Raw genomic sequence first — 13,179 nt, forward strand, 5'->3', positions numbered from 1 at the left:
CCTAATCGAAAGATGAGGTGCTGTTCCTCGAGCTTACACTGAGCTTCCATGGAGCAATGCAAGAGGCCGAGGATGGTGAGGTCTGAGTGGGAATGGAGCGGTGAATTAAAGTGACAGGCCACCGGGAGTTTGGGGTCCCTCTTACGGACTGAACGGAGGTGTTCCGCAAAGTGACCACCCAATCTGCGTTTGGTCTCCCCAATGTAGAGGAGACCATATCATGAGCAGCGAATACAGTATACTAAATTGCAAGAAATACAAATAAATCGCTGTTTAACCTGGAAGGGGTGTTTGGGTCCCTGGACAGTGGGAAGGAGGGAGGTATAAAGGCATGTGTTGCTTCTCCTGTGCTTGCACGGGAAGGTGCCGGGCGAAGGGGAGGGGGTGCTGGGGTTGGTAGAGGAGTGGACTAGGGTGTCATGGATGGAGCGGTCCCTACAGAATGCTGAAAGGGGCGGTGAGGTGAAGAAGCATTTGGTGGTGGGATTATGCTGGAGGTGGTGAAATGGTGGAGGATGATCTGTTGAATGTGAAGGCTGGTGGGGTGAAAGGTGAGGACAAGTGGAGCTCTATCGAGCTTCCGGGAGGAAGCGGCAGGGGTGAGGGCAGAAGTGCGGGAGATAGAATGGATATGGTCGAGGGCCATGTCAACCACGGGAAATCCTCGGTTGAGGAAAAAGGAAGACATATCGGAAGCACTGGTATGGAAGGTGGCATCATCGGAGCAGATGCGGCAGAGATGGAGAAACTTGGAGAATGGAATAGAGTCCTTACAGGAAGTGGGGTGGGAGGAAGTGTAGTCCAGGTAGTTGTGGGAGTCAGTCGGCTGGTAGTGAATGCTTGTCAATAATCTATCCCCAGAGATGGAGACGAGAAGTCGAGGAAGGGAAGGGAAGACTCGGAGATGGGCCACGTGAAGGTGAGGGAAGGGTGGAAAGTGGAAATAAAGTGAATGAAATATTATAGTTCAGGGCAAGAGCAGGAGATGGCACCGATACAGTCATCAATGTACCGGAAAAATGGTTGAGGGAGGGGACCAGAGTAGGACTGGAACTAAGAGTGTTCCACATATCCCACGAAAAGGTAGGCATAGCTAGGACACATGTGGTCACCTTTGATTTAGAGGAAATTAGTGGAGTCAAAGGAGAGGTTGTTCAATGTGAGAAAAAGAAGCACTGTCTCTCTCTCTCCATGGATGCTGCCTGGCCTGCTGAGTTTTTCCAGCGTTTTCTGTTGTTATTCCTGGGGGTCACTATTGACCAGAAACTTAACTGGACCAGCCACATAAATACTGTGACAACAAGACCAGGTCAGAGGATAGGTATTCTGCGGCGAGTGTCTGACCTCCTGACTCCCAATGCCTTTCCACCATCAACATGTCACAATTAAGGAGTGTGATGGAATACTCTGGGTGCAGCTCCAACAACACTCGAGGCACGACAACATCCAGGACAAAGCAGCCCGCTTGATTGGCACCCCATCCACCACCTCAAACATTCACTCCCTCCACCACTGGGGTACATTGGCTGCAGTCTGTATCATCGACTTAATACAATGCAATAACTTGCCTAGGCTTCTTTGACAGCACCTTCGAAATCCAAAACATCTTCCACCTAGAAGGACAAGGGCAGCAGGGACATGTGAATACCAGCACCGGCAATTTCCCCTCCAAGACTCACATCATCCTGATATAGAAGTATATCGCCAATACTTCATCAGCGCTGAGTCCAAATCCTGGAACTCCCTCCCTCCCGAACAACACTAGGAGTACCTTCACCACACGGACTGCAGCGGTTCAAGATGGCAGCTCATCACCACCTTCTCAAGGGCAATTAGGGATGGGCAATAAATGCTGGCCTGGCCAGCGATACCCAAATCCCCAAAACCAATAAAAACAAGTAGGGAAGAAAGAGTCCCTCTGCCAAGTGGGTGAATAATTGGGAGTCATAGTTCTAAAGTCATTGGAAAAAGATTTAGAAGGGAAATTAGATTTTTTATCCACTCAGAGTTGTCGGGATCTGGAGCGCAATAGTTGAGAAGGTGGTGGAAGCTCATTCCACCACCAGACCAGACCAGACAGACAGACCAACAAAGAGACAGACAGAACAGACAGGCAGACACAGTAACAGCCAGACAGAATAGACAGACAAACCGGCAAGCAGACGAGACAGGACAGACAGACAGACAAGACAGGCCTGCCAGTCAGACAGACAGATTGACAGAGATAGACAGATAGTCAGATGAGCCAAGCAGACAGACCCACAGACAGAGGGGGAGTGAGACAAACCAGACAGACCAACAGAGAGACAGACAGAGAGCCTGTCCAGACAGACAGAGCTGACAGACAAACACACGGAGAGATCAGACAGATAGACCAACAGAAAAGATAAACAGACAGACCGAGAGACAAACAGACAGACAAATCAGACGTGACAATCAGAAATAAGACCGACAGCCAGACGGAAAAACAGACAGACCAGACAGAGAGTCAGACCGATAGAGAGACAGACAGACAGAAAAGACAGGCGTGAAAGTGAGACACATATACAGATCAGACAGACAGACCACACCGACCGACAGACAGAACGACAGACAGAGTTGACAGACAGAATGACAGTCAGACAGAGAGGTAGACAGACAATCCAGACAGACCAGATAGGCGCACAGACCGACAGACAGACAGTCAGACCAGACAGATTGACCGACAGACCAGCGAGAAAGACAGACTGAGAGACTAACAGACCAGAGAGAAAGAAAGACCAACAGAGAGACAGACAGAACGACAGTCAAACAGAGACGTAGACAGGCAAACCAGATAGACATGCAGACAGACAGTCAGACCAGACAGAAAGACAGACCAGGCAGACAGACACACAGCCAGACCACAGACAGATTGACACACCAGAGAGAAAGACAAACCGAGAGACCAACAGACAAGAGAGAAAGACAGACCAGACTGAGCAGAGAGACAGACAGATCAACAAAGCGTCAGACAATTCAGACCTGACAGTCAGATAAACATCCGACAGACAGATAGAGAAACAGACAGACCAGACAGATATACAGACCGATATATTTACAGAATGACAGACAGAGAAGTAGGCCAGACAGACAGTCAGTCTGACAGGCTGACATACAGATGAGACAGACCTGACAGTCAGACAGACAGACAGACAGGCCAGTGAGATGGACAGGCCGAGAGGAAGACAGTCAGACCAGGCAGACCAGACAGACAGACAGACAGAATGAAGACAGACAGGCCGACAGACAGAGGGGTAGACAGACAGACCAGACAGGCATGCAGAGCAACAGACAGACAGGCCGATAGTCAGACTAGACTGCTAGAACTACAGACCAGATAGACACAAAGACTGAGAGACCAACAGACAGAGAAGCAGACCAGATAGAACAGACAGACTGACAGACCAACAAACAGAGAGACAGACAAGTCAGGAATGGCGGTCAGGCAAACAGACTGAACGACAGGCAGATCAGACAGCTAGCCAGCCAGCCAGCCAGACAGACAGACCAACAGGCAGATAGACCAGACAGACAAACCAACAGAGAGACAGACAGACAGAAAAGACAGAACTGAATGTAATACAGATAGACAGACAGACCGACCGACCGGTAGACTGGCAGAGAGATAGACCAACAGACCAGAGAGAAAGACAGGCCAAGAGACCAGAGAGAAAGACAGAGCAGACAGACTGAAAGACCAACAGACAGTCAGATAATTCAGATCTGACAGTCAGATAAGCAGACCGACAGACAGATGGAGAAACAGGCAGAACAGACTGACATACAGACCGACAGACAGAAGACAGGCAGACCAGACGGCTAGGTCGACAGGCAGAGAGACAGACATACAGATGAGACAGACCTGACATTTACACAGATAGACAGGCAGACCAGGGAGGCAGACAGGCAGACAGACAGACCAGACAGACCAGTCAGACAGACAGACCGACAGACAGAACAGACTGACAGACAGACTGATAGACAGACAGAGAGGGAGACAGAGAGGGAGAGAGACAAACCAGACAGACCAAACAGACACACATACCAACAGACAGAAAGACAGTCAGCCAGACCAGACAGATAGACCAACAGACCAGACAGACAGACAGACCAAGAGACCAACAGACAGACAGAGAAAGCAGTAGACAGGCAAACGAGTCAGACAGTTGGATCTACAGGCCAGATAGGCAGAAAGACCGAGAGGCCAACAGATAGATAGACCAGATGACAGACAGAAAGAAAGAGGAGACTGACAGACAGACCGATGGACAAACAGAAAGGCAGACAGACAAACCAGACAGGCCAGCGAGACACACAGGCCAACAGGCAGACAGAAAGCCAGCCCAGACATATAGACCAACAGATCGGATAGACAGACAGACCAAGAGACCAACAGACAGACAGACAAACAGGCAGATCAGAAAGAACAGAGAGACAGACATACCAACAAACAGCATCAGACAAGACAGACCTGACAATCAGTGAAACAGACTGACTGACAGACAGGCAGACAGACAGAAGGGACTGACCTGACTGTGAGAGAGACAGATACATAGAGCAGACAGACAGTCAGGCAGACAGGTAGACAGACCAACCAGACAGACATACAGGCGAGACCGAAAGACAGATGGACAGCCAGACAGATGGACAGACAGACGAGACAGAACTGACAGTCAGACAGACAAATAGACAGGCAGGCCAGACAGACAGACATGCTGACAGGCAGACATACAGATCGGACCGACCAGGCAGACAGACCTTTAGACAGACAGACGGGCCTGTCAGACATCTAGCAGGAAAGACAGATGAGCCCGACAGACAGACAGAGAGAAAGGAAGACAGACAAACCAGACAGACCGGCGATACACACAGGACAACAGACAGCCAGACCAGGCAGATAGAGCAACATACCAGATAGATAGACAGACCGAGAAACCAACAGACAGACATACAGATCTGACAGAACAGACAGACCAGCAAACAGAGAGACAGAAAAGTCAGACCTGACAGTCAAACAAACAGACTGACAGACAGAAAAGCAGACCAGACAAAAGAGACAGACATACAGATCTGACAGTGAGACAGATAGATAGACAGACAAGTCAGACAGACAGCCCGACAGGCAGACAGGCTGATCAGACAGACCAGACAGTCAGACAGACTAGACAGACAGACAGATGGAAAGCCAGAACAGACACACACACCAGATAGCCAGACGAGACAGACAGAAAGACTGAAAGACAGACAGAGTGGCAGACACACAAACCAGAGAGACAAACATATCAACAGAAAGCCAGACCAGACAGATAGACCAACAGACCAGATAGACAGAAAGACCGAGAGACCATCAGACAGATAGACAGACGGATCAGACAGACCAACAAACAGAGCGACAGACATGTCAGATCGAACAGTCAGACAAACAGACCAGACAGAAAAGACAGACCAACAGGGAGACAGACTGACAAGACTGACCTGACAGTGAGACAGACAGATAGATGGACCAGACAGACAGACAGGTCTGACAGACAGACAGATAGACAGACAGACCAGACAGACAAACTAGTCAGAGAGATGGACAGACAGATGGACAGACAGACCAGGCAGACAGAGAGAACGACAGACAGACAGACAGTCCAGATAGACGGACAGGCAGACAGAAAGGTGAGACAGACCTGATAGTCAGACAGACAGGCTGACAGGCAGACAAATAGACTGTCCAGATAGATGGACAGACAGACCAAAAGGTGAGACAGACCAGACAGACAGACTAGACAGACAGTTGGACAGACAGACCAGGCAGAAAGAGAGAATGACAGACAGTCCAGATAGACGGGCAGACAGACAGACAGAAAGGTTAGACAGACCAGACACACAGAGTAGATAGACAGACGGACAGCCAGACCTGACAGAAAGACAGACCAGACAGTCCAGACAGATAGATAGACAGACAGACCAGACATAAAGGTAGACAGTCCTAAAAACAGACAGACCAGACAGGTACACAGCCAGAAAGACAGACAGACCAGGCAGACAAACAGACATGCAGACAGATTGTCAGACTTACCAGACCACCCAGACAGACAGACCTACTGTCCGATATACAGATAGACAGAAAGGCCAGGCAGACAGACCAACAGACTGACAGAGAAACCAAACAAACTGCAGACAGACAGAAAGACAAGGCAGACCAGACGGACAGACCACCAGACAGGCAGCCAGACCGAAAAACAGACAAATAGACAGAGTGACAGTCAGAAAGTGACAGACTTGACAGACCAGACAGAAAGATAGACAGATCAGACAGGCCAGACATACAGATAGACAGACAAAAACACAGACCGACATACAGATGGACCAGACATGACAGACAGACAGACCGACAGACAGACAGTAAAGACAGTCCTGACAGTCCAGACAGACATTTGACAGACAGACAAACCGACAGAAAGAGAGACAGACAGCTAAACCAGACAGACAGGGAGACAGACAAGACAGACAGATAGAACGACAGGCAGACCAGAGAGACCAGACTTACAGATCCAACAGACAGACAGACAGGCCTGACTAGACGGACCATCAGGTCCAGGTGATTTATCTGCCTTGAGTCCCATTATTTTACCAAGTACCACTTCCTTAGTGATTTTGATCGTGTTTAGCTCCTCCCCCCCTATAGCCCCCTGTTTGTCCAGTGTTGGGATATTCTTAGTGTCTTCTACTGTAAAGACTGATGTAAAATATTCATTTAGTGTTTTTGCCATCTCCATATTTCCCACCATTAATTTCCCGGTCTCATCCTCTAAGGGACCAACATTTACTTTAGCCACCCTTTTTCTTTTTATATAACTATAAAAACCCTTACTATCTGTTTTTATATTTTTTGCTAATTTACTTTCATAATCTATCTTCCCTTTCTTAATCAATCTTTTTGTTGTTTTTTGCTGTCTTTTAAAATTTCCCAATCCTCTATCCTCCCACTAGATTTGGCTACCTTTTATGCCCTTGTTTTTAGTCGAATACTATCCTTAATTTTTTTACTTAGCCACGGATGGCTGTCTTTTCTTTTACACCCTTTTCTTCTCAGTGGAATATATATTTTTTGGAAGTTGTAAAATAACTCCTTAAATTTACACCACTGATCATGTACCGTCTTACCCTTTAATCTATTTTCCCAATCCACTCTACTCAATTCTGCTCTCATACCTTCATAGTCTACTTTATTCAAGCTTAGCACGCTTGTTTGAGATCCAACCTTCTCACCCTCTAATTGAATATGGAATTCAACCATGTTATGGTCACTCATTCCAAGGGGATCCTTTACTAGGACATTTATAATTAATCCTGTCTCGTTACACAGGACCAGACCTAAGGTTGCCTGCCCCTGGTCGGTTCAGTTACATACTGCTCAAGAAACCCATCCCTAATACACTCAATGAACTCATCCTCAAGGCAGCCCTGCCCAATTTGATTTGTCCAATTAATATGATAGTTAAAATCCCCCATAATTATAGATGTTCCCTCAAGCCTCAACTATTTGCTGATTGATACTCTGTCCAACAGAGTTGCCACAGTTCGGAGGCCTATAGACTACTCCCACTAGTGATTTTTTCCCCTTATTATTCCTTACCTCCACCCAAACTGTTTCATTGTCCTGATCTTTTGACCCAATATCATTTCTCTGTATTACAGTGATTCCTTCCTTTATTAAAATTGCCACCCCACCTCCCCTTCCTTCCTGCCTGTCCTTCCTGATCGTTAAATAACCTGGTATGTTTAATTCCCAGGTATTGTCAACCTGCAGCCATGTTTCTGTAATGGCCACAAGATCATACCCATATGTAGTTATTTGTGCCATTAACTCATCTATTTTGTTACAAATGCTACGTGCATTCAGATAGAGAACTTTCAAAGATGTTTTGTGACACTTAGTTCCTGCTTTTGCCCTTTTTATTACTTTACCTTTTACTCCATACCTTCTGCCCCTTCCTGACATGCTCTGGTTTTTAATTTCCCCACTGCTACCTAGGGGCTAGATTTTCAGTCGCTTGCGCCAGCAGTTAGCGCCTTAAGAGAAGTAATTTCCGGGCGCTATGCGTGTAGCGCCCGGGCGCAGCGCAGTTTGCGCCCCGCCCCAAATTAAGTTGCCCGTTAGCGCCCGCCCGGATGCGCGTGCAGAAAATGACATCACATCCTCGTGCAACGCCCTTTGGCCGCCCCGATTCCAAACTTCAGTCGGACCGCCCCATTGTGCGGCGGGCGGCTGGAGCGTTTGGAAAAAGGAACACAACACAACCAGCGCGGGCCCCGGGGGGTGCTAATTAAAGGGAACGTCCTCTCCAGTATAAAGGCCAGCCTTTTTTCAGAAAACAGTCTTGTGCAACGCATTTCTGGAGAAACAACAAGGAGGATAGCTAACTGGTTTCAAGCAGCAAGAGCCAGGTATTTTTGGACTCAGGCCATAGCGCTGCAAGTTGCCATTTGGAAATTAGACTGTTTGCCAGGATTTGATGGGGGCTGCATGGGGTGCCAACGCGGAGCTGCAGCGCCATGTCCGTAGGGCTCGCAGACGCATTGTGAGAGGGGCAGCCCTGGCTAGAGGCAGAGGGGGCTACAGGCGTCGGCCACGTAGGCCTTACCCAGTCAGGCTATACCGCCAGCAGCGCTCCTACCTAAACATGAGTGCCGCGCGATGTGTTAAAAGGCTCCAATTCCGAAAGGGGATGATTGCAGAGATCTGCCACCTGCTTCGCCGAGATCTGCGGCCAAAGCTCAGGTGCAGGACGTCTCTGTCGGTGGAAGTGAAGGTGACGGTGGCATTGAACTTCTATGCCACCGGCTCCTTCCAATATGCTGCTGGGGACATAGCAAACATCTCCCAGTATGGCGTGCATCGCTGCATCCGCCAGGTGACCAAAGCACTGTTCAGAAGGAGAAGCCAATTCATCTCCTTCCCCATGGCCCTCGAGAGCCAGCATCAGCGCGCATTGGGATTTGCCAGACTCGGGGAATTCCCCTTGGTGCAGGGCGCCATTGACTGTACGCATGTGGCTTTGTGGGCCCCTCTGGAGCATGGCGAGCAGTATCGCAACAGGAAGGGCTACCATTCTCTGAATGTGCAGCTGGTATGTGACCACAAGCAGCGCATCATGGCAGTCAATGCCAGCTTCCCAGGCAGCAGCCACGATGCCTTTATCCTGCGGCAGAGTACTGTGCATGACATGTTCCAGGCACAGCCTCCCCCAAGAGGATGGCTCATCGGGGACAAAGGCTGTCCTTTGTGCACCTGGCTCATGACCCCGCTCCGCGCGCCCAGGACTGCTGCTGAAGAGGCCTACAACGAGAGCCATCAAACCACCCGAGCTAACTATTGGGGTCCTCAAGCAGCGGTTCCGCTGCCTTGATCGCTCCGGAGGAGCTCTCCAGTATTCGCCGGACCGGGTCTCCCAATTTGTGGTGGTTTGCTGCATGCTACACAACCTGGCTATCCGCAGGACTCAGGCACTGCCACCTGACGTTGGACCAGCACCTCAGGAGGAGGAGCAGGAGGAGCATGAGGAGGAGGAGGAGGAGGAGGAGCAGGAGTACGTTCCCAGGAGGGAGCGACCAGGGCCAAGGGCTGCACGACGCCACCTTATTACACGGTACTTCTAAGCCCCCTGTCAGGGAATGGACAGGGGCCATGAGGGAAGATGAATGCAGCCGCTCCGCAAGCCCTCAGCCGGCGAAGCCAACAAACACTAAGAAGAACAACCATGGAGACTGCATGAATAAAGATAATTTTTTATTGCACAAAAATGAAAAGCCCTTCCCACATGAATCACCAAAAACAATAAACGGGCCCCACAAAAAGCCCAACAAATGACTCACTCCCACAAACTGGGGAGGAGTCACTCCACCTTTCTTCAAACCGGGCCTCAACGTCGGCCTAACGCAAAAAATAAGCCCTCCAACAACACAACCATGAGCAAAATAAAGATGGCCACCACCATATTAAAGGAAAGCTGCCCACACCCTCTACTGAGTGGCCCGCGAGGGCGAGACCTTGGCCAGCCTTTTGCCTCCCCTGCCCGGCCTGCTGCTCCTTCGCAAGCTCTGCCCAGTGGCTGCTGCGAGGCTGGGGGAAGGCGCCTGAGGCTCAGATACACATCCGCCAGATGCCACTGGGGGGCGGCCTACACGGCGTTTGGGCCTCGAGGGGCCGTCTGCTGAGTGGCACACCTGAGCCTGGCCACCATCAGCTGCAGCCGCTTGCCCTTGACACAACAGTGGGGGAATGGCGGCGATGGATGGCGCAATGTGGGCCAGCTGGCGTCTGGGATGCGCTGGCTGGTGCTGTGGCACGGTGGCACTCGGCCAGGCCCGCACTGCAGGATCCGCAGCAATCAGCCGAGTGGCGGCTTGCTGGGATGGTCCAGCGCGGCGGCTGCCATGGCGATGCCTGCCTGAGACAGCGCGTGTGGCAGCAGTGAGTGCCCCTGTGGTCCTGGTGTGCACGCGCATCACAGCCGCCAGGGTCTTGATGGCATCAGTCAGCATGCGGCCACTCGCGGCAGTTGCTGCCCCGAACTCGCGCACACTGGTCGCCAGCGACTCGATGGCCTCAGGCATGCGCCCCACCACGCTCATGAGCTCCGTGTGGCGCCGGTCCGAGTCCTCAGCCATCTTATCCAGCTTCCGCACCTCCTCCAAAGTGAAGGTGTCCGGACTGGAGTCGCGACTCTCCCGCTGGGGAGTAGGGGGCCGAACGAGGGGACCCTTGCCGCATTGGTGGCGGCGAGTGTACCGAGCAGCAGGGGGGAAGGCCGCGGGCCACGCGCACGGCTGCTGGGTGGCTGGACGCCACTGGTCCCAGAAGCTGCATTGCCCTGCGACAGTTCCTCCAGGCACTCATCCAGTGAGGAGGTGTCAAGCATTTCCTCCTCTCCTGCGGGACGTGACTGTTCCCCCGAAGGTCCGGCTTGCTCCTCCTCCTCCTCCTGGTCGGAGGTGCTGTCACTGGCAGCTTCAGGGTCCTGGTCGTCACCAGCTGAAAGCAGGAATGCACAAGAGTAGCTTCAGAGTGAGGAGACGGCGTCAGCGAGGGAGTTAGGACTGGTGGCATTCAGCGCATTGGTGGGACAGTGGCAACGGAGGTAGCTCGGATGGGCCAGTGTGACGCGAGAGGGCCAAAAGGCGAGGTCCTTACCATTGCCGGGCAGTGGAGGGTCGGATACACCGCACGCTGTGGGGACAATCACACGGGCTCCCATGAGCACACACACGCGCTCCTCCAGCCGAGTGAGCTTCTGCAGCTTGGCGCGGCCACCCCTGGCACGGACCTGGCGATTAAACGCTACTTTAGCCTGCAAGAGAAAGGACGGGCTGTAAGTGCGCGGTGAAGCCCTGATGTAGTGTGCACTGCCTCCCATGGTGGAATAGCTTGGACAGAGTGAAGCCCTGATGTAGAGTGCACTGCCTCCCATGGTGGAATAGCTTGGACAGAGTGAAGCCCTGATGTAGAGTGCACTGCCTCCCATGGTGGAATAGCTTGGACAGAGTGAAGCCCTGATGTAGAGTGCACTGCCTCCCATGGTGGAATAGCTTGGACAGAGTGAAGCCCTGATGTAGAGTGAACTGCCTCCCATGGTGGAATAGCTTGGACAGAGTGAAGCCCTGATGTAGTGTGCACTGCCTCCCATGGTGGGTAGCTTGGCCAAAGTGTAGAGTGCCGAATGGCCATTTGATGCTCATGACTGTCCCAATGCTGCTGGCTGAGGGCTGGCCAATAGGACTTTCAGCTCCCTTTGCCCATCATGTCAGGTGTACATGCAAGAATGAGGAGGAGACTGGAAAGGCTACTCACCTTCACAATCGTGGTCAGATGGTTGTATTTTTTACGACATTGTTTGTGGGTCCTGGGGGCATCGCCGGTGAACGTCACCCTCTGGGCGATCTGCTTCCAGGCTTTGGTGTAGTCATGGTGGGTTGGATTCCTCCCACTCTCTGGAAACAAGATCTTGCGCCTCACCTCCAGAGCTGTGACCATTATGTCCAGATCACCCTCTGAGAAGCGCAGGGCACGCTGACGGGCCTTCTCTGGCGTTGCCATGACTCCCTGGGGCTGAGCAGCAGTGTTGAGGCCTCTTTGCAAGGCTGCAGTGTGCAGGGCGTGGCAGCAGACCAATTCGTCCCTTCCCCCTTTAACAGCTGGTCGGCACCACGGGGTCTGCTGTCAGTGCAAAAATAACCCACCCGCGCTGCGCCCCGCCTGGGCGCTATCCCTCTGGACCGTCGGCTTAGCGCCTAAAGGTAGGATTGGAATGCCTCTTTTAGCGCTCCACCACTCTCTTAGGGCGAAGCCACTGAATTTCTTGCAACGGGGCGCTACTTTGGGGCGGGCGCTAACTTCGGGCGGGCGCTAAGGTTAGCGCCCCAAAACTGTCTATACTGAAAATCTTGCCCTAAGTCTATGACCTTCTCTGTTGTCATTTGTATTATTTGCTCTCCAGGAACCTCCCCCCCACTAGTTAGTTTAAAGCCCTCTCTACAGCCCTAGTTATATGATCAGCCAGGACTCTCGTCCCAGCACTGGCCAAGTGAAGCTCGTCCCAATGGAACAGCTCCCTCCTGCCCCAGTACTGGTGCCAGTGTCCCAGGAAGCAAAACCCATTTCTCCCACACCAGTCTTTGAGCCCCGCATTTAACACTCTAATTTTATTTGTCCTAGCCAAATTCACTCGTGGCTCAGGTAATAATCCAGAGATTATTACCATTGTGGTTCTGCTTTTTAACTTGGCCCCTAGCTGCTCAAACTCCCTCAGCAGAACCTCCTTCCTTGTCCTATCTATGTCGTTGGTGCCAACGTGGACCACGACAACTGGATCCTCCCCCTCCCACTCCAAGTTTCTCTCCAGTCCGGAGGAGATGTCCTTAACCCTGGCACCGGGCAGGCAACACAGCCTTCGGGACTCTCGCTCTCGGCTGCAGAGAACTCTATCTATCCCGCTAACGATACTATCCCCTACCACTACAACATTTCTTTTAACTCCCCCCACTTGAATGGCCCCCCGCTCCACGGTGCTGTGGCCAGGTTGCTCATCCTCTGCACAGTCCCTGTTCCCATCCTCACAGGGAGTAAGAGCCTCGAACCTGTTGGACAAGTGCAAGGGCTGCGGTTCC

Source organism: Somniosus microcephalus, unplaced genomic scaffold, assembly GCF_052327205.1.
Source record: "Somniosus microcephalus isolate GS21.2 unplaced genomic scaffold, FLI_Smic_1.0 unresolved_chr4, whole genome shotgun sequence".
NCBI classification, from domain to species: domain Eukaryota; kingdom Metazoa; phylum Chordata; class Chondrichthyes; order Squaliformes; family Somniosidae; genus Somniosus; species Somniosus microcephalus.